Here is a 20,577-nt window from a genome sequence, read left to right as displayed (position 1 = left end):
AGCAAGTTAATAGAAAGGATCTATTGAATCTTTAGAGGCCTAAATAGATAAAAGATTTTGGTTTGTGTGTTAGCATTGGGTTTTCTCCCTCAGATGTCCTTCGCTGAGTTTTTCTTCCAGAATTAGGAGGCCCATTCCAAGCCTAAAAAGAGCAGGATCAGGAAAACAGGATGCAGAAACAAGAAAAGACCAAATGAAACCCAAAATTAGGTTTTGCATGTGTCTAAGATATAATCCTAGTATAGTTAAAATCTATATTGTATATTGTTTTATCACTGCTGTGAGCCGCCCCAAGTCTGCGGAGAGGGGCGGCATACAAATCTAAATAATAATAATAATAATAATAATAATAATAATAATAATAATAATAATAATAATATAATTCATCTCTCTTTTGGAATAAAAGACAAGACCTTCAGTACCATGTATTATATGTTACTTTTCATTTTTACCTGCAAAATCAAGAACTGGTAAATAAGATATCTTTCAAACTTGCTAATCATCATTATCATCAAGAACTGGTAAATGAGATCATATAAGTTTCAAACTCATTATTATGTCCATGCTGTGTATAATGTGCAAACTTTTTTTTATTCTGTTCAATCACACTGGGGATTGCCTGGATAAGTCCCTGAAGTTTTCTTGGCAAGGTTTTTCAGAAGTTATCTGCCATTGATTCCTTCCTAGGGCTGAAAGAAAGTGACTGGTCCAAGGTTAACCAGCTGACTTTATGCCTAGGGATTAGAACTCATGGTCTCCTAGTTTCTAGCTTGATCCCTTTCATACTACACCAAACTGTGTATCCAAGCAAATGTGAATTGCTTTTGAATTAATAATAATCTGGCAGAACTAGGCCTTTATGTTTCCATTTATACATTTATTTATTCATTGTAGATAGCTCAGCCAACATAAAAGACTTCAATGCATTAAAATTACAAACACAACAGCAAAAGTAAATCAAGATTAAAATAAGGAAATAAATGAATGTTCGCTTAAGATGGATACCTTCCTCTAAAATGAGGGGATTGGCCAGTCTTTCTCAAGAGGAATTGAAATCTAGCTTTCCAAGTGCCGTGTTCGTCAAATGGTCTCTACCCATGCCTGGCAAGAGAGTCTCATAAGACTGCCCTGTTTTAATTCACCTTGTTTTGAAACACAAGTGATATTTCAGCATTTTGAGGTCAGAGAATCCACTCAATCTCAGATGGAGTTCTGAATTCTCAGTTCTGAATAGGACCTTAAGCTTATTCTCAACCAATTAAATGCCCGTTGAAGCATGCAAGGAACACACGGTGGGTCCGTCATTTTTTAAGTAAGGCCATTGGGAGTGTGAAAGATGTTGGGTGTGTTTGTGGGATGATATTCACTCACTCCAAATAACCTTGAGCAGATCTCACTGGACATCCGTTCTCAGAGCTCAGAGTGAATTGGGTTGGCAGTGGGGAAGACTGAAGGATTAGAAAGCCAAACACTCTTTTGTTTCTCGCTAGCAGTCACTTTGGCCAACCACCAAGTAACCCTGAGGTTTTTGCTCTTTCAAACTCAGTGGAATGTGAAGGAGCTTGCTGTGACCCCGTCCATCTGTTGGCCAGAAGAATAACTCTCCACAAAGTGACTAGAATGGGATCATGTTGGTCAAGGTGGGAGAAACCAGCAAAAGAAACAAAAATATATTTGAAAATGGGCTGGATTAAATTTGGGACTGTGACCAGAAAAAAAGTATATAAAAAAAAAATTATCTCAAGTTTGCCAGTGGGAGGAATTGGGTCAGTGAAACATTCAGAATGCTACCATCTCTCTCTCTCACCCAGAACAGAGTACACAACTGCAACATGAAGGAAAAGCTGAAACATAAATGGAGAACAAGCCATCATTCCATTATACAGGGGGAAAAAATACATTGGAGCCACTGCTAGGAAAAGGGGTTGAAACAGGGGTGAAACTAAGGTTCTGGAGAACCGGTAGCGGGAAATTTGAGTAGTTCAGAGAACTGGCAAACACCACCTCTGGATGGCCCCAGAGACGGATGAGAATGGAGATTTTGCAGTATCCTTCCCCTGCCACGCCCACAGAACCGGTAGGGGAAAATTTTGAATTTCACCCCTGAGTTGATAGAATTCTACAAGTCGTATCCTGCATGCTTTCCCTAACTTGTGTAAGAGAACAAGACTCGCTCCTTGAGGTCTAAAAATAATAAATAATTCATTTTTAATTAAATGGAAATATTCTATTTGTTTCAGGGAGCTATTCTGCTGGCCACATTCCTAAGGTCACCCAAGAGCTGATTAAAAGAGAAAAATAAAATAATAAATCCTAAGGTATTTAGGTTTTTCTCAAAACCAATAGATTTCAGAATGATTTATGGTCAGCTCCAAATGGCAAAAAAATAAACTAAGCAACTTCAGAATGTTTCTCTCTTTATCTTGATTTTAAAATATAGCTATTTCAGAATCTGATAATAATGCATAAATGTCAGCTCTGAGCTGAACTGTTGGGTTCCTCATGTTCTTCAAACATGGTTATTTTTCTGCTGACGTTTCATTATCAGGGTAGGTAACATCACCCATGCATGGGTGGGTAGTGGGGAAAAATAAAATGACGCATTTATTTATTTATTTTTATCCCATCTTCATTCTGATAAGTAATTCAAGATAACACCAGTTCCTCTTCTTCCTGTTTTATTCTCACAATAAATTTGAAAGGTAGATTAAACATGAGAATTATTGACTGCCTTCAAAATCAGATCTAGTAAAAGCCTTATAGTTGACTTAGAATTTAAATCCAGGCTTCTCAGTTTTATCAGTGGTGCATCTAAATAAATTTCCAGTCTAGTCTTTAGTTTGCTCTTTGTGTGAAAATAAGAATGGATTCACAATGTTCGGGATGGACTAAGCTGGCCCCATTGTGTTTGAGGTACCTCTCAATTTGAGGTCCAACCCTCCAAGCATCTCTTATAAAGGGAGGTTGAGCTCTTTCAGGTGGTTTTAAAGAAGAGGAAATTACTACTTTTCTTATCTTTAAATTCCGTCCTGAAATTAGTCATCATACAGAGCAGCCTCCTTCAGTGTGGCTCCCCAAAACTACACCCCCCCCCCAACATCTGCAGGACAGAAGATAAACAAAATTTGCAGTCCTGGGGAAAGCTGCTGCAGAGAGAGAATGGTTAAGATACAAAGGGGTGGGGCGGTTACATATATCAACAGGAGATTTTCAGAGAGAGGTGGATAATCCTCAACTTTGTGGCTCATTTCTCCCTGGAAGGATAGAAATTGACATTAGTTCTCAAGTGAGAATTATAAAGGCTGCCTGTTTATAGATTCAGAGACAATTTCTTCCCATTCCCACCTTCACCCCACCCACCCCATAATCAGGGCCTTCTTTTCTCTTGATATATATATATTTTTCCCTGCCCTTCCTTGTTGGGATTTGCATGTTTTCTTTTGCAAATGAAACCAATGGAGGAAAGAGAGTCAGAGGTGGTTAACCCTTTAGTTCTGCAACGGAAGGGCTGGTCTTTGTGTGCTGGGGATATCGAGGCTGTTTTTCTTGTCTTTTCTTCCTGGGAAGAATTGGGAATTGGAGGCCCAGGTGCATCTCTTTCTGATTGTGGATAAGGTGTGTGTGTGTACGTGTGCATGTTGGGGGATTTACTGGTTGGAGCAGGTTGGAGCAGGAGCCAATTCTCTTGGGTTTTATTTTCCTATGAGCAATAAAGATTGCGCCTCCTCCTCCCTTTCCTTTGTGTACGTCTGCATGTGAGTTTATGACTCTTTGAAAACAAGTATGTATGTGGGTGGGTGGGTGGGTGAGTGGAGTCTTGAAGGCCTTGTTAGCTTATTTTTGCCCATGGTTACCCTGGAGACCATAGACTGGTATAGCAGTAGGTCCTGTGAGGAAGTTGGCCTTGAGCTGAGGAGGCACAATTCTATCACATAGCTTGTGAATCCAGAATATGCAACATTGGGATAATGTGCTCCCCCTCCACTGGTGGGATTTTTACTACCGGTTCTGTGGCCGTGGCTTTGTGGGCGTGGCAGGGCAAGGATACTGTAAAATGTTTCTGTTTGTAAGCCACCCTAAATCTACGGAGAAGGGCAGCCTAGAAATCCAAATAGTAAATAGTAATAAATAAATAAAATCTCCATTCCCTCCTCACTCTAGGGGAAGGTTACTACAAAATCTCTATTTCCTCCCAATCAGCTGGGACTTGGGAGGCAGAGAATTGATGGGGCCATGGCCAGTCAGAGGTGGTATTTACCGGTCCTCCCAACTACTCAAAATTTCTGCGAGAGCAATCATGGGGCTTCCCAGATACACCCAAGTCTCATCATCACTTCGCGGCCTGCACTGATTGCCAATTAGTTTCCGGACACAGTGTTGGTAAAGACCTATAAAGCCTTACACGGCATCGGACCAGAATACCTATGGGACTGCCTTCTCCCGCACAAATCTGCCGCACGAATCCCAGCAGCTGATTAGGTCCCACAGAGTTGGCCTTCTCCAGGTCCCGTCGACTAAACAATGTCCTCTGGCGGGACCCAGGGGAAGGGCCTTCTCTGTGGCGGCCCCGGCCTGCTGGAATCAACTCCCTTCAGAGATTCGAACTGCCCTCACCCTCCTCGTCTTCCGCAAGACTCTGAAGACCTACCTATGTCGCCAGGCATGGGACAATTAATGTTTTCCCTTGTTAATTGGTAAGATTTTTTTTGTTTTTAAATGATAGTGGGTTTTTAGCTTTAGTTTTTAATTATTGGATTTGTACTACATTGTTTATTGTTGTTGTGAGCTATCCCGAGTCTTCGGAGAGGGGCGGCATACAAATCTAATAAAATTATTATTATTACTATTATTACCCTTTCTCCAGACTTGGTCAGAACCTGCTGGATCCCATCTTTGTCTCCCTCTCCATGCTTCATTGCACATCAGGAGTGGAGTCTGACTTCAGTGGATCTAAGAGAGTGGGCTAAGGAAGGGCGTGATCTCACCAGAGAGATCCAAGCATGTATCACCCACTAAATAACCGGCTGTGGAGGTCTTGCTACTCTCCGAGCTTGGTTGTTTGCATTGCTCAACAGGTAACATCACTCCCATAGGTCAGCCCTGAGCTCTACTATAGATATTACCTACGTTCTCTTCTATTGTAACCTGAAGTACCTGTTTCTGACAACAATAAAGAAATCCCTGGAAGATGGGCTTCCTTCCCAGGAAAATGAAGTGGCCCTCCAGGCAGTAAGCATTGGCTGTGGGTAACTATAAACCAACACGTTTAATGAGCCCGGCTTCCTCTTGGGCATGTAACATTGAAATGAATGGCAGAGAAAAACAACTCAGCTTGTGTGCAGCTGCGCTTTATTTTAAATGGGTTTGGTGGAGAAGAATAGTGTGGTAGAATGTATTTTAAATGAAGGAGTGGGAAATGACATTCTGTGAAGATTGTTTGCCACAGGAACCAGAACACGCTGGGTCAGCCCTAGGAATCTCCCACGCTTCCCAAAATAGGCCCTCAAAAACAGGCACTGCCCGGAATATTTGGCCCAGGATCCCAATTCAGAGTCTTTGTGAAAAATGGGAACAAACGGCTTTGGCGTCAATTGCTTTCTTTCAGTCCCAGTTCTGTTCCAGGAAGATGGGGAGGAGATAACCCAGTGCCCTGATTATCCAAGCAGGTTTGCAAGAAAATAAAAGTCAGTTCAGACGGCCAGAAACAATCTTGTGGGATCTGAAGGTTTCTGAGGAAGAACAGGGGAAGATAAACTTCATGTCTGGGGTTTTTATATACAATATATAATTCTGAAATCCAAAGTGACTTGGTAGAAGAAAAGATCAGCAAGCTCTCATGTGGAAATGCCCCAAGGATTTTAATTCCTTATTTTTGATAAATGTAGTTGTCCTTCATAATTTCTTCTAAGAAGCCCATCTCTGGGATTTTCTTCATTTCTGTCAGAAGCAGAGATTTTGGGTCACTTTGTTTTTGTTAGCTTGGACTTCTGGCCAGATCTTGCCCTTCTTTGACATACTCCCTTAGAGCCACTGAAGTCAAGATTCTATGGGCACATTGAAATAAATCTCCAACATGACTGCCAGCATCCAATGATGGATATGACAAAAGAAGAAGATTGAAGGAAGGGGGGAACACATTGTTCCAGGGAAGCATATGAATCATTCTGGCCTGGGTGTAGATTAGCAAGTAATGTGACATACTGGTAATTGTCCATTTTCGGCTCAAGGCCAACTTTCTCACAGGACACACTATTAGGTCTATGCCAATGTATGGTCTCCAGGGTAACCATAGTCAAAGATAAATTAACAGGCCTTCAAGATTCCACCCAGCAATCCACCCACATGCATACATTTTTAAATTTCTTTTTCTGAGCATTTTATACATACACATTAACAAAATAATATTTAAATATTTAAACTTTAAAAAGAAAACAATCCCACATTGCCAGGCGCAAGAAACCAGGAGTTAGGATAGAGTTCAAAAGTACTATGAGTTTATTTCACACAACCTTACTTATGCACAAGAATCTGATCTACTAATGGTCAAGGCAAATTCGCTCTAGATTAGAGTCAACAGAATTAATAGGCTGTTTGGATTTAGGACTCTTATGGAAGCATGGTGACTCCAAATTGATGATGCATTTGACCCCACTTTCAGGCTCAGCCTGTTATCTTCTACACCCACAAACTAAAAATACCAAAACACCCTCTCCCTTCCCCAATACATATATGTTTTCATGATGGAGTTAGAGACAAGTCATTGCAGGATGCTAAGATGTCTGCCTTCGCGGAATTTATTGCTTTTTATATAGTTTTCCAAGCAGCAAAAGGTAGAAATGAGCAACACCATTTTCATTGGTGAATTCTTCCTGCACATCCTTAAGAACATCCTGTTGACACAACCTAGATGAGATCACATACCAGCCAGGGATAATGTCCTAAATCATTCTGGCTATGTGAACTGGGTGAGATCATGTAGGCATAAGAGGCCCATTAGGAGTAGGCAGTTTGCTGCATGGCCTCCATCTCTGCACTTTCATACAGTCACACTTTCATATGCAGTAATACACAAAGAAAAAAAAAGCCAGGAGGAGGTGGATCCTTATTGCTCATAGGAAAATAAATACAGTATATAGGTGTGGACTCATTGTGTAGCTTGAGCTTGGTTGTTATCCAGAAGTCTCTGTTGCTCAGCTATAAAATGGGTATACAATTTTTTTTAAAAAAATAAAGATAACTGAAAATAAAGCTTCAGATTTTTAATGCCTAGGTAAAACCTTTTGAGGAAGGCAGTGCTGTGTTAAAAATTATATTTTCTTGGGAAATTTTTTATATCTGCTTCTTTTATCCAAGAAATCATTTTATTGAAAAAGAATTTCAAACAAAAAAAAAGCTGAAAAAAGGAACAAAGATATCCAGCAAATGTAATCCATGTCATAAATAAATGCATGAAAACAGTACAATACATATGTCAATGGATGGAAGCCATAATTCATTGCAATCATCCATACTAATCTATATTGATGAGCTATTGGTTTGTGGATTGCAGGTAGCATCAATTCTGCAGTCCACTGCATATTTAGGGCAATGTTTCCAATGCCAGACAATACTTCTTTTGGCTTGTGAATAGGGTACTGAAAATCCATTTTCTTTCTCCAGATGTCAACTCCCATCTTCTCTTGGGAAAAATGGAAAGGGCCCTGAACTGGAAATTGGCAAGATTAAAGGCCAAAACTTGGTGGGATAGAACTCAAACGTGTAACTTATCTTTATTCATACATTTAATGAAACATGTCCAGCCCATATCCAGCTTAGATGTCTCTGTGTACAGTGGTATGGTGGTGCTGAAGTTATTCATGGGAATAACTGTGATTATCCAATCTCAAAAAAGATCAAATATATGATTAGATGACCCAGTCTCATGCAGACACCTGATGGATTTAGGATATAAATGAGATTACACTTCAAAACTCTTTCCAGTCTTGAAAAGTCAACCGGAAAAGGAATCAAGTCCATTTCACTCAGCCTTTCTCTACTGGGACTTAAATATGGTACAAGCATATCTGAGGGGCAACTTTTTTCTGTTGAGTGCTCACAACATTGTCTTTGACTGACAACGAGTCAGTTGAGGTGACTGGGGCCCGTTCTTGTCCATCTGTCTGGGAAGAGTTTGACCTGGTGACACCTGATGAAGTGGACAAGGCCATTGGAGCTGTGAGTTCTGCCACCTGTTTGCTGGACCCGTGTCCCTCCTGGCTGGTTTCACCAGCAGGGGGGGTGACACGGAGCTGGGTCCAGAAGATTGTCAACGCTTCTTTGAGGAGGGGGTCCTTTCCAGATTCCTACAAGGAGGCACTTGTGTGCCCCCTCCTCAAGAAGCCTTCCCTGGACCCAGCCATTCTTAACAACTAGTGTCCAGTTGAGAAGGTGGTGGCGCTCCAGCTCCAGCGGTCCTTGGAAGAAGCCGATTATGTAGGCCCCCAACAGTCAGGATTCAAGCCCGGCTACAGCACGGAAACTGCTTTGGTCGCTCTCATGGATGATCTCTGGCGGGCCCGGGACAGGGGTGTCAAACTCGCATCGTCATGGCGGCATCATGTGACACATTTGGGACTCCCCCCTGCTAAACTGGGTGTGGGTGTGGACAGCGCATGATGTATCCAGTCCGCAGGCCATGTGTTTGACACCTCTGCTCTAAGGGTACACACAAAATATATACAATCTTTTAGATTTGGTCCCCATTTTACTTTGGAGATGATTGCAAGCAATAACGGGCAGAATGAGGATCAGCAATGGAGACGGACAATGTTGTGTTGATACGGCTTTTGGCTGACTCAAAGAAGGATGGAAAATGTAACTTATCCATGAGGAAAGGCCTGAATGTTTTCACATATGAGGCTTTGGCTTTATTCAGTATTTAGAAGTGGCTAAGAGAGGCAGCCACAGAGGAACAGTTTTGCATTTGACTCTTACCTCTGCCATAAATTTATGAGGTTGCCCAAGGCTTAAAATATAGGTAGCTCTCATTTAATTGGGACTGGCAACTTGGCCATTAAGTGAAGTGATTTCTAGATGAAATTGTCCCTATACTTACAACCTTCAGTTTTACTTTGCTTTACAGACCTATAAAAGTCACAAATGCAAGAATTTGTCATAAACTTAGTTTTTTGTCACTAAATAAAACCATCGTTAAACAAGGTCTGCATATGTCATTTTCTATGAACTATGGGCCCTCACTGACAAGACAATAAGTTGCATCTGTAAGCATCAATTCTGTAGTCCACTCCAACCAATTGACCTCCAGTTGGGTTGGGATTTCAACACCCAGAATTCTGACCACATAGAACCATCACAATAGAATTTACTGTCTGTTAAACCATCTTAAGCTTTTCTTTGTCCCATTTAAATGGACTACTGCAAAACATTGTATCCTGAAATGAAACAAGTATTATCAATGAAGATGTTTTTGAACATCATAGTATATGGTTGGAATGGGAATCCCTGGCCTCAAATCATCATTACAGATAGTCCTCAATTAGCAACTGCTTCATTTAGCAACCGTTCACAGTTATGATGCTGTAAAAGTAAAAAGTAACTTTACGACCAATCCTCACATTGACGACATTTGCAGGTAAAGCAAAGGAAAGCTGAAATAAAATCATAAGCATTGTTGCGATATCAATTGTGTTCACTTAATAACAAGTTGTTCGCCCCAACTCCCAATTGTGCTAGTTAAACGAGGACTATCCGTAACAGTGTTTGCAAAACACAATGCACCAACTAACTATTCTTAGTTTTGTGTGTTGCAAAAACTCAGCCTACCAGGCAAGGTTTTGATTTAGTGTGCCAGAAAAAATGTGACTGATGGAATAAACCAGGATTAAATTACAGTATCCATTTGTAAGTGGATTTTGCAAATACAGATAATTGCAAGACTCACAGGATGGATTTGGCTGGGTAACTCACCTTCCACTTAACCTGTGCTTATTGTGAACTACACAATAGTTCACATATAGTTCAGATCTATAAGCACATATATATGTGCTTATAGATCTGAACTACAGTATCCTAAGCTCCTGGGAAAAAAGATTCAAATCTGATCATTATACTGATAACGATTAAACCACGTCAACCTGATCCAAATAATTTACAGAATTTAGGGTGGCATTAGAAATGTTACATTTAGTGTAAACACTAAAATCTCTACATTGAAAGCATCTCCAAGCATACAGTGAATTTACCTTGCACAAAATTGTGGAATCAGAGGACCCTAAAATCATAGAATTAGAAAGCTTCTTAGAGGTTCTGCAGTCCTATCACCTACTAAGAGAGTAAGGGAATTATCCCGCTTGCTAGAGGCAATTGGCTGCACCATGTATTCCCGGATAATTAATTAAAATAAACTGCTAATAGCATAGAACAAGAACAAAAAGGAGGCAGTGGAGAGGCAAATTCTTTTTTTTAAAAATTGCTCTCTTTGTGAAAAACTCATTGAGATGGAATGAATAGAGTGGTAACTGCTATGTATTAAAAGCAGCGAGACTTAGTCAATCTCAATTTGCATTGAGATCATTGTAGGTAGTTACCTTGACTATTTTAAGTGGGGAGCATAGCAGCCAAGCCAGTGATGGATTCAACATTTTTTTAAACTACTGGTTCTGTGGGCGTGGCCTGTGGGCATGGCATGGCTTGGTGGGCGTGGCCTGGTGGGCGTGGCAGGGGAAGGATACTGCAAAATCCCCATTTCCTCCCGATCAGCTGGGACTCAGGAGGCAGAGAATGGATGGGTGCCAGTCAAAGGTGGCATTTTCCAGTTCTCCGAACTATTCAAAATTTCCCCTACCTGATGAAACCCATTTCTGAACCAGTTTATGTATGGCTGGTGGAGGAACTGATTTGAACATGGAAGGAGATGAAAGGAGGAATGTGCTTGTCTTGACACATAATGTTTGAAATCCTATCCTCTGCGGTGCGTAAATTTAAATTCCCAGTTTTAATTCCCTTTGACCTTTTATTGTTTTAAAACACTGAAAACATGACAAAATCTCCCAGTGAAAATGCAAGACAATTCAAAAAGATGTGAAGAGCTTCACTTGATGGGTATTAAACAGATGCTATGTATATCCTCTAGAGCAGTGTTTCCCAACCGTGACAACTTGAAGATATCTGGACTTCAACTCCCAGAATCCCCCAGCCAACACTCGCTGACTGGGGAATTCTAGGAGTTGAAGTCCAGATATCTTCAAGTTGCCAAGGTTGGGAAACACTGCTCTAGAGGGCATCATGGCTGGTAATAGTAAACCAGATAATTTAAAAGGGAAAATAACACTGGTGCTGGGGATCAATTATTCTCATTTTTTAATTTCTCATTATGTTACAGTGGGGCGAAATCTACTTATTCATCAGAGTTTACTTTTACTTCTATGAAGAAGCAACAGTGTCCATTGTATTAAATTGTACAAATTAAGTAATTTAATTAATAACCCTTAGTAAGTCTATATCAGGGGTCCCCAACCGTGGCAACTTTAAGACTTGTGTACTTCAGCTCCCAGAGATCTGGGAGTTGAAGCCCACAAGTCTTAAAGTTGCCATAAAGTTGGTCTATATGTTGCTATTTCAGTTAGATGAGAGTCTGCTATCTTCAGATCATCACTGGAAATGTAGATGGTATCTAGCCAGGAAAAGCTCCAGACCCAGACGAGATAACTCCTCCTTGCTTAAAAATCTGTGTTGACCAATTGGCCCCCATTTTCACCTGATAAATCATTAGAGATGTGCTATGTTCCTTCTTGCTTCAAATGCTCTACTATCATCCTAGTGCTGAAGAAGCCCACCGTCAAGGAACTGGATGACTATAGACCAGTTGCTCTAACATATGTAATTATGAAAACCTTTGAAAGGCTAGTGATGTCCCACCTGAAAACCATCATGGATCCACTGTTGGACCCTCTGCAATTTGCATACTGAGCAGATGATTCTGTTAATATGGCTCTGCGCTACATCCTACAACATCTGGATTGAATCCCTAAAGACCTACGCAATGGTAGACTTCAGCTCAGCATTCAATATCATCATTCCAGATGTTCTTCTAACTAAACTAAATTAGCTAGCGGTACCTGACCACACTTGTAAATGGATCACAAGCTTCTTAACAAACAGGAAGCAGCAGGTGAAGCTAAGCAGAATCACATCAGATTCTTGCACAATTAGCACAGCCCCCACCCAAGGCTGTGTGCTCTCCCCATTTCCCTTCCCTCTCTACCCCAATGACTGCATCTCTAATGATCCATCTGTTAAACTACTGAAGTTTGCAGATGACACAACTCATTTGAGACAATGATGAATCTGCATACAGACAAATTCATTGTGCTGCAACCGGAACAATCTGGAACCGAACACACTCAAAATCGTAGAAATGGTGGTAGACTTTAGGAGAAACCCTCCCACACTCCCACCTCTTGACAATATTAGACAACACACTATTAACAGTAGAGACCTTCAAACTTGGCCAATAAAGAATTCTATTCTATTCTATTCTATTCATCTAGGATGCTGTCCATCAAAATCATATTGTAGCACATTCTAAGTGTCCAGTTTGTGGACTTTGTTAGGTCCGGCTTTGTGTGGGTCTATTTTACAGTATTTTGGTAACACCTGGACTAAAGTACACTGCTCAAAAAAAATAATGGGAGCACTTAAACAACACAATGTAACTCCAAGTAAATCAAACTTCTGTGAAACCAAACTGTCCACTTAGGAAACAACACTGACTGACAATCAATTTCACATGCTGTTGTGCACATTCAACTTTGTACAGAACAAAGTTTTCAATGAAAATATTTCATTCATTCAGATCTAAGATGTGTTATTTGAGTGTTCCCTTTATTTTTTTGAGCATTATATAAATAAAAAAGACAATTGTGGGTTTTATTCTGTGTATTTTTAATGTTGCAGGATGCTGGGAGCCACCGTGTCTGAGTTATATGTGGCCACATATATTTGTTTAATACAAATATAAATATTTGATTAATCCATTTAAAGTTAGACAATTTCTATTGGTAGTCTTAATTAAAAGGATTTTTTTTAGTCCTATGGTGATTTTGCCTCTAATATGTTTTTTTTAAAAGAAAGGTTAGAAGAAATCCTACATGCAGTGACATTTGAGCTCCTTCAAAGATCTCCAAGGCCTGTCATACAATCTCTCTCCCCCACCGCCCATCTTTTGGGCTCACTCTGTCTCTTATTATCTTTTTTTCCTAGTTCCTGTGACAGGAGCTTTTGACAAGGCTTGCCATGTCTTTTGTTGATTGCCCTGCTTCCAGGATGGAAATATGAAAAGCAAAAGAAATAAGGAAAAAGGTTAAAGTGAGGGTTACAATGTGTGAAGAAGGGCTGGCTCAACAAAAAATACAGTAGTGGGGAATAAGAAGGTGAAAGGGCTGTGCATAATTTGGATAAATGACTGGTCTGTGTGTGTTACTTGATACAGGTAGAAGATCCAACTGGAAGCCCACAAACATCTAAAAATAATAAAATTATCAGGATGATGAGCTTGGGGATTATTGATTCCGATTTCTTGCCCAAGCAGCCTCATTTAAAAGAATTGGAGCTGTTGAAAGATGATCTCTCCCCATTATTTTAGTGAAGCAGCTTTAATGAAAGAGTGGCCTCCATTCTATAAACCAGAGCTCTTTTATTTCACCCTGTTGGCCATCAATGATCTCATCAGCAATCTAAAATGCTAGGCTGGGCCATTTCGATGCATTCTGTTAATCCTTTAAAATAGCATCATATCATCATAATCTAAATCCAGAGAGTAAATATGTGGCTTTGCCTAGAGCAATTTCACTTGTGGTGCCAATGTTGTGCTAGGAAGAGGGCGATTTTCATAGACCTGTGTTAAGTCCTTTTTGTGAACTTGGTCTTCTTGAATCTTTGGAAGCATGGATTGAAGCATTGCCTCTTGGGCATTGTGCAATGGAACCCAGTGGTGATGAGCAGAATGCGCCCAAGGTTAGTTAGCTATTTCCGTTAGCAGTGAATAAATTGAGAATGCATTGCTACCCCAGACACATGCTGTGAAAATATATAGCATGAGGATAAGTTTCGATGGAGCCTAAACTCTGGGCTTGGGTTAAAAATCCAATTTCTAACAATAGACTGTGATTGTTTTTCTTCTGTGCAGTTAGGAGAGCTGGGAGCATGGTTATTTTTTTAGCAAATGATCAATGAACACTTGGAATTTCAAAGGTATGCTGAGTAGCAAATTTTGCCCAATTGACTCCTTTGTTCAGTTGGAAGATTTGACTTTTTAAATCCACCACTTTTGATTTTTTGTGTGTGAATAGAACATACTAAATCTGAGAGTTTGTTTGTCTGTTAAGGGCTGAACCTGAACCTGAATATTTCCAGTTCAAGTGTTCTGCATCTATGAGATTTACTAAATGCCTAAATTGTAATTATAAAGATAATAATGCTGAACTTCCTTGCATGGCTATTATCAAGATTGATTGATGATGTACCGTTAAATTTGTGTGGACTTTTAGAGACCACGGATGGATTTTTTTCCATGATAATCTGTCCTTAACTTGAGATACTACGATATATTAAAAAAAATATACAACAAATTGATCTACCAAAAATAGTTCAGCAATGTCTTTGGAGCCAGCCAAAGACTTTTTTTTTTTGTTTCCCAGGCCTCATGTTCTAAAAACAAAGGTCTGTAAAGAACCAAACAAACACCCCAAATTACCCCCAGATCTTTTACCCACGAAGTCTGCAATTCACAAGCAGGTTAATTAGAATTCGTGGGTTAACTGCATTTTCTAGTGGGAGGCATCAGTGATGTGAATTTACACCTCACATTAAATCACTGGCAGTTGACAACGAGAAAACAGGATTTGTTGGATGGGTTCCACCACTGTGCTTCTAATAGTTAGGTTCTGTAATTTGTGGGTTCATTGTTTCCATGGCCCAATTCTTTAAAAGTCAATTCTAATATGAATTATCCTGATCTTTCCACTACTGAAGGGGCGAGTATGCTGTTCTTTTCCCAAACATCTTATTTTTGATAGAGGTTTGTTTTCCCTTTCTCAAAAAAAATCCATTAAACATGGAAAATATTTTAGGTTTGAGGAAAAAAAAACACCCATTCCATAATCACTGTTGTTTCCAGGTACAATGTTTACCCTATTTAAAGAAGGCTTTTTAAACCCATCACAGAACGTAATAGTGTACCGAGGCTATTAGCACAATGAAAAAAACTAAGTAAAATGGAAACACCACACTTGGAGGCACACAGCCACGGATGCTTGCCAATTAAGTGTTGGAAAATTAAGACGGAGATAATCATGTCTGTCTGGGCTCAAGTATCCGGTCGCCTCTTCTGGAATCAGTGTGTCTGCTTCTTGAGCTAACCCAGTGCCTGGAGAAGGCTCTCCCGAACTGACAATCTCTCAAACTGACAATCTCCATAAATTATCCTGGAGAATATAATGCATGCAAAGAATGTCCATAATTCCTAGTCTCCTGTAACAGACCTGTCTGATGTTAGGTCTATTCATTATTATTATTTTTTATTTATATCACGATTTCTCCTATAGTAGCTGAAATGCTGAAAGGGCGTCGAAAGCTCCCTTCCTTGACACCAAGTGTTTGCTTGAGACTTTTTTCTGAGGAAAGAAGACGAAAAGATCTGAGAAACATGCACATTTTGGAGGGGTTTGTTCAGGCGTGGGCAGCAGGCAGGACGGGATGGAACGCAGTTCCACCGGTGGAAATGAAGATACTAGTGCAGCTCCAGCTGATCGGCGGTTGTCACTTCCTGGATTATTGGTCTCCGCTCAGCTCTCCTGCTGCTGCTGCTGCGCTCCTTGCTTTTTTCCTCCTTCCTCCTTCCTGGCTTTGGATGAGCTTCCCTCTCTCCTGCCTGGCTCCTCTCCAGCCTCTCGTCCTGCCCGAGGTGCAAGCAGAAAGTGTGGGTGGAAGCGGTGCTGGCAGCATTTATGCTTCTGGCAGCACCTGTTTGCCTAGCTACCCAGCCTGAGGGGGTGGTGGGACCCAGGAAGTAGAGTGCGGGAAACGCAAAGCAAATTGTCACCCCAGCGAGCGACACTGGTAAGGTTGTAAGTCGAGGACTTAACAGTTCACTTGAACGATGATGATCGTTCAAGCCACTCCCACCTGGTCACATAGCTGGCAAGCCACTCCTACCCAGTCACATGACCATTAAGCCACACCCACAGTGTGGCAGGAAATTTTTTGGTTGCACATTACTAGGTGTGTTTTTGTGTGTGTGTGTGATAATCTGAGGGGGCACAATCTGAGGTTAGTTGGGGGAAAGATCAGAAGCAATGTGGGAAAATATTATTTTACTGAAAGAGTAGTAGATGCTTGGAACAAACTTCCAGCAGACGTGGTTGGTAAATCCACAGTAACTGAATTGAAACATGCCTGGGATAAACATATCCACCCTAAGATAAAACACAGGAAATGCTATAAGGCAGACTAGATGGATCATGAGGTCTTTTTCTGCCGTCAATCTTCTATGTTTCTATATTTCTATAATCAAGAGATGTCCTGGTAGGCTTGTTGGCAGAGATGTCCAGAGAGTCCCAATCTGGTAAACTTGACCAGGAAGTCTGAGTGTGCGCACACATGGGGAAAGGCATCTCAGAAATTTTATTGATTGATTGATTGATTGATTGACTGATTGGATTTATATGCTGCCCCTCTCCGAGTACTATGCAAACTATTTCTGAGGAAATGGTAACCCGTGTTTTCGGAAAAGGGCATCATACAAATCTAATAAATTGAATTGAATCGAATTGTGCATGAAGATTTTAATTTCTGACAAAGATATGGTTGTGCTGGATTGTTCTCAGGACGGGGGGTGGGTGGGCTAGCATGGTTATCCTTGGGCTTCTTTTTGGACGTCCATCCAGCTTCTCCACTTCTGTTCCATTCTGGGGGTTGAATGGGCGCGTGATTAGAATGGCTTCTCTTTTCAACCCCCTATGATTTCCTCCTGCCCCCTGTCCCCAGTTTGTTTGCTCTGCCTTGACCTTCCACGGAAGGCTAATCAAAATTCCATCCTGTCCCCTGTGGGGGTTCCCCCCCTCCCCCAAGCCCTGGCTGACAGGTTGCTATCTCCCTCCCTCCCCCCCCTTAAATAATTCACCTCCCTGTAGCTGCCCCTTGGCTCCATCTGCATCCCGGTTGCTCCTCTCTGGGTCCCTGCCGTGCTAACAACATAAGCCCCTCGCCTGGTAATTGCCAGATGAATAGAGGACGATCATGGGGGACACCAGAGGGAAATGGAAGTGGCAGGGGGGGGGGGGGCTCTGGTGCAGGAATGCCATCCATCCATATGGATTAATGGCATCCAGGAGGAGTGCCGCTTCCCTGCATCTCTACATGTAATGTGTGAATGCAAATCACCTTTGGCTCACAGGTAATCTGGGATAGTGTGCTTAATAACCATTTGCAGACTGATCGCCTTCCTTGTTTTGTTGCATCAGAGAGGGGATTTTTATTTATTTTTATTATTTTTCTCCTCCTTTCGGAGGTGGTAACCTGAAGGAGGTATATAAGTTTCCATTACTGGAAACTAGAATAATAGATAATATTAGTCAATAGGATTAGCGAATAATTGGGTGCCTAATAGATATTAGAGACAATAGGATTAGCGAATAATTGGGTGCCTAATAGATATTAGAGACAATAGGACTAGCGAATAATTTGGGGAATGGTTAGAGGTTGTAAACTAGAAATGGCCAAGGCTGCTTGGTTTAATTCCAGAAATTGAGTAGTCCCTGGAACGGAGTAAATGAACAAATGGTTGTTTCAGCCAAAGTGCAGAATGTGAAATTTTTATTTTATCAAGTACGCATTGGTGGTATACATAGAAACATAAAAGATTGATGGCAGAAAAAGCCCTCATGGTCCACCTAGTCTGCCCTTATACTATTTCCTGTATTTTATCTTAGGATGGATATATGTTCATCCTAGGCATATTTAAATTCAGTTACTGTGGATTTACCAACCGTGTTCCAAGCATCTACTACTCTTTCAGTAAAATAATATTTTCTCACGTTGCTTCTGATCTTTGCCCCAACTAACCTCAGATTGTGCCCCCTTGTTCTTGTGTTCACTTTCCTATTAAAAACACTTCCCTCCTGAACCTTATTTAACTCTTAAACATATTTAAATGTTTCGATCATTCTCCCCCTTTCCCTTCTGTAGATATAACACTGTTTATATACATGAGATGGGTACTAATAAGAGGGAAACATTAGGACAGGGATGATAGGCATGCTGGTGCACTTATGCACGCCCCTTAAATTTTAAAATTTGGAAAGGATTCCAGGGTGAAGTCTAGACATGTGTAGGAAAGCTGCAGGCATGTCCACCTGATGATCTGGACTGTGCTGTGACCCTCTGCGTGATCTGAGGTCACCCGGAACAAGTATAAACGGGCATAAACAGCAGTTTTTCCCCCCTGAATGCTTTTGAGCCTGAAGTTGAAACATTGAAGAGGCACCCCCTCAGGATATTGCTTGTGGGGGATTCAAGGATTCCAGCCTGGTGAAAGATAGATGATTAGAACGTTTGTCCTTCCATATCTATGGCTTCAGGCATGTAAAACAACATCTAGAAAAATCAGGGCTCTCTGTGAGTTGCAGTGAATCATCTGTCACATGCATGTAGATCCAATATTAACACAAATACTGTATTGTGAGAAGAATAGGTTCCCTTGGAGAACTTTGAACATGTAATCTCCAGCTGCCGTGAAATTCATTTTAAATAAAAACTACGCCCAATTGGTTGCTACCCTCCTAATGGAAAATTTCATCCCTCTATCCTGGGGCTTCCAGTATGAAAAATATTAAATCCCTAAGATAAGGACAATTGTGCTGTTTAGAAAAAACAATAACCAGGCAGATGGACAGTTTCATATAGGTATATAAATTCCTTTATACAAAAATCAGCTGAAATACAGGTGGACCTCAACTTACAAAAGCTCATTTAGTGCCTGTTCGAAGTTAAAACAGCAATGAAAAGTGTGACTTATGACCATTTTTCACAATTGCGACCAAGGGTGGATTGCTACTATCACTGCTACCAATCCGCTGCGTGCGCAGCTTCAGCTGAGTTGCACGTAGGCATCGCCAGTGTGTTTTTGCTTCTGTCCCTGCGCAGGAAGCAAAAATGTGCTGAAATCTTGCACGGGGACACACGCATGAGATTTTGGTGATTTTTTTTTGCTTGTGCACATGCATGGAAGCAATAAGTGCCAAAATTACACGCATGTGCGTGTCCCCTCACAGTATTTTCCTTCTGTACATGTGCATGAAGCAAAAAATATAGTGGTGCTCATAGGACTGCCACTGCACAATCTGGTGGTCTCTACCAGTGCACAGTCTACTACCGCACCCATAGCAACCCACTACTGCTTGCGACCATTACAGCATCCTATGGTCACATGATCAAAATTCAGTTGCTTGGCAACCGGTTCATATTTTTGATGGCTGCAGTGTCCTGGGATCATATGATCACATTTTGTTACCTTCCGACAAGCAGAGTCCCAGGAAAGTCAGTTTCAGTATTCAATAACCATTGTGGTGATTCACTTAACAATTATGGCAAGAACGGTCATAAAATGGGTCAAAATTCGCTTAACAAATGTCTTGTTTAACAGCAGAAATTTTAGGCCCAGTTGTGATCATACAGTAAATAAAGTGGATTTACTGTATACTCAGTGGATCAGCCAGTTTTTTGATGTCCTGCAGAAAAATGGGCTCAGAGCTAGCAGATTATACAGGGCAGACCAGGTTCCTTGAAGAAAAGGAACCACAGAACCTTTTTAAACCAACCAATTTTTCCTCCTCCCTTAAAAGAACAACAAGAGTTGGAAGGGACCTTGAAGGTCTTCTAGTCCAATCCCCTGCTCAAGCCTTATACCACTTCAAACAAAAGGTTGTCCAATCTCTTATTAAAAACCTCCATTGTTGGACCACCCACAACTTCTGGAGGCAAGTCATCCCACTGGTCAATTGTACTAACTGTCAGGAAATTTCTCTTTAGTTCTAGGTTGCTTCTTCCCTTGATTAGTTTCCATCCATTCCTTCTTGTTTCCCGCCTTCAGGTGCTTTGGAAAATAAATTGACCCCTTCCTCTTTGTGGCAGCCCCTTAGATATTGGAACACTGCTGTCATGTCGAATGCCCAGAGCAATAGTTGCCTCAAGCGATTTCCAGCCTGGAACAGGAATTCTTGGACCATAAGATAGTTGGATTCAAATATCATCTGAATTCAGCAAGTGTTTTGGCTTTGGGTGTGAATGCCATTGCTTTTGTTTCCATCTATGGCAATAAGTGCAGGGCAGGGAATCCATTCTGTCAGTGCCAGAACACAGCTTGCGTAAACACCAGGACTGGTTTTCGTTCCAGATAAGGCGATCTTCCCCATCATTACACCTTCTGTATGCCTTGTGCTGGAACTCCCTTGCTCCGACCAAGGGATTTGCTAATTGTGAATGATGGGAGTCACTGGGAGATTTGGGGAGTCTGAGCCAATA

The sequence above is a fragment of the Erythrolamprus reginae genome, chromosome 2 (genome assembly GCF_031021105.1).
Source record: "Erythrolamprus reginae isolate rEryReg1 chromosome 2, rEryReg1.hap1, whole genome shotgun sequence".
Taxonomy (NCBI): Eukaryota; Metazoa; Chordata; class Lepidosauria; order Squamata; family Dipsadidae; genus Erythrolamprus; species Erythrolamprus reginae.
The sequence above is the reverse complement of the archived record's forward strand: the minus strand, read 5'-3'. Positions refer to the sequence as shown.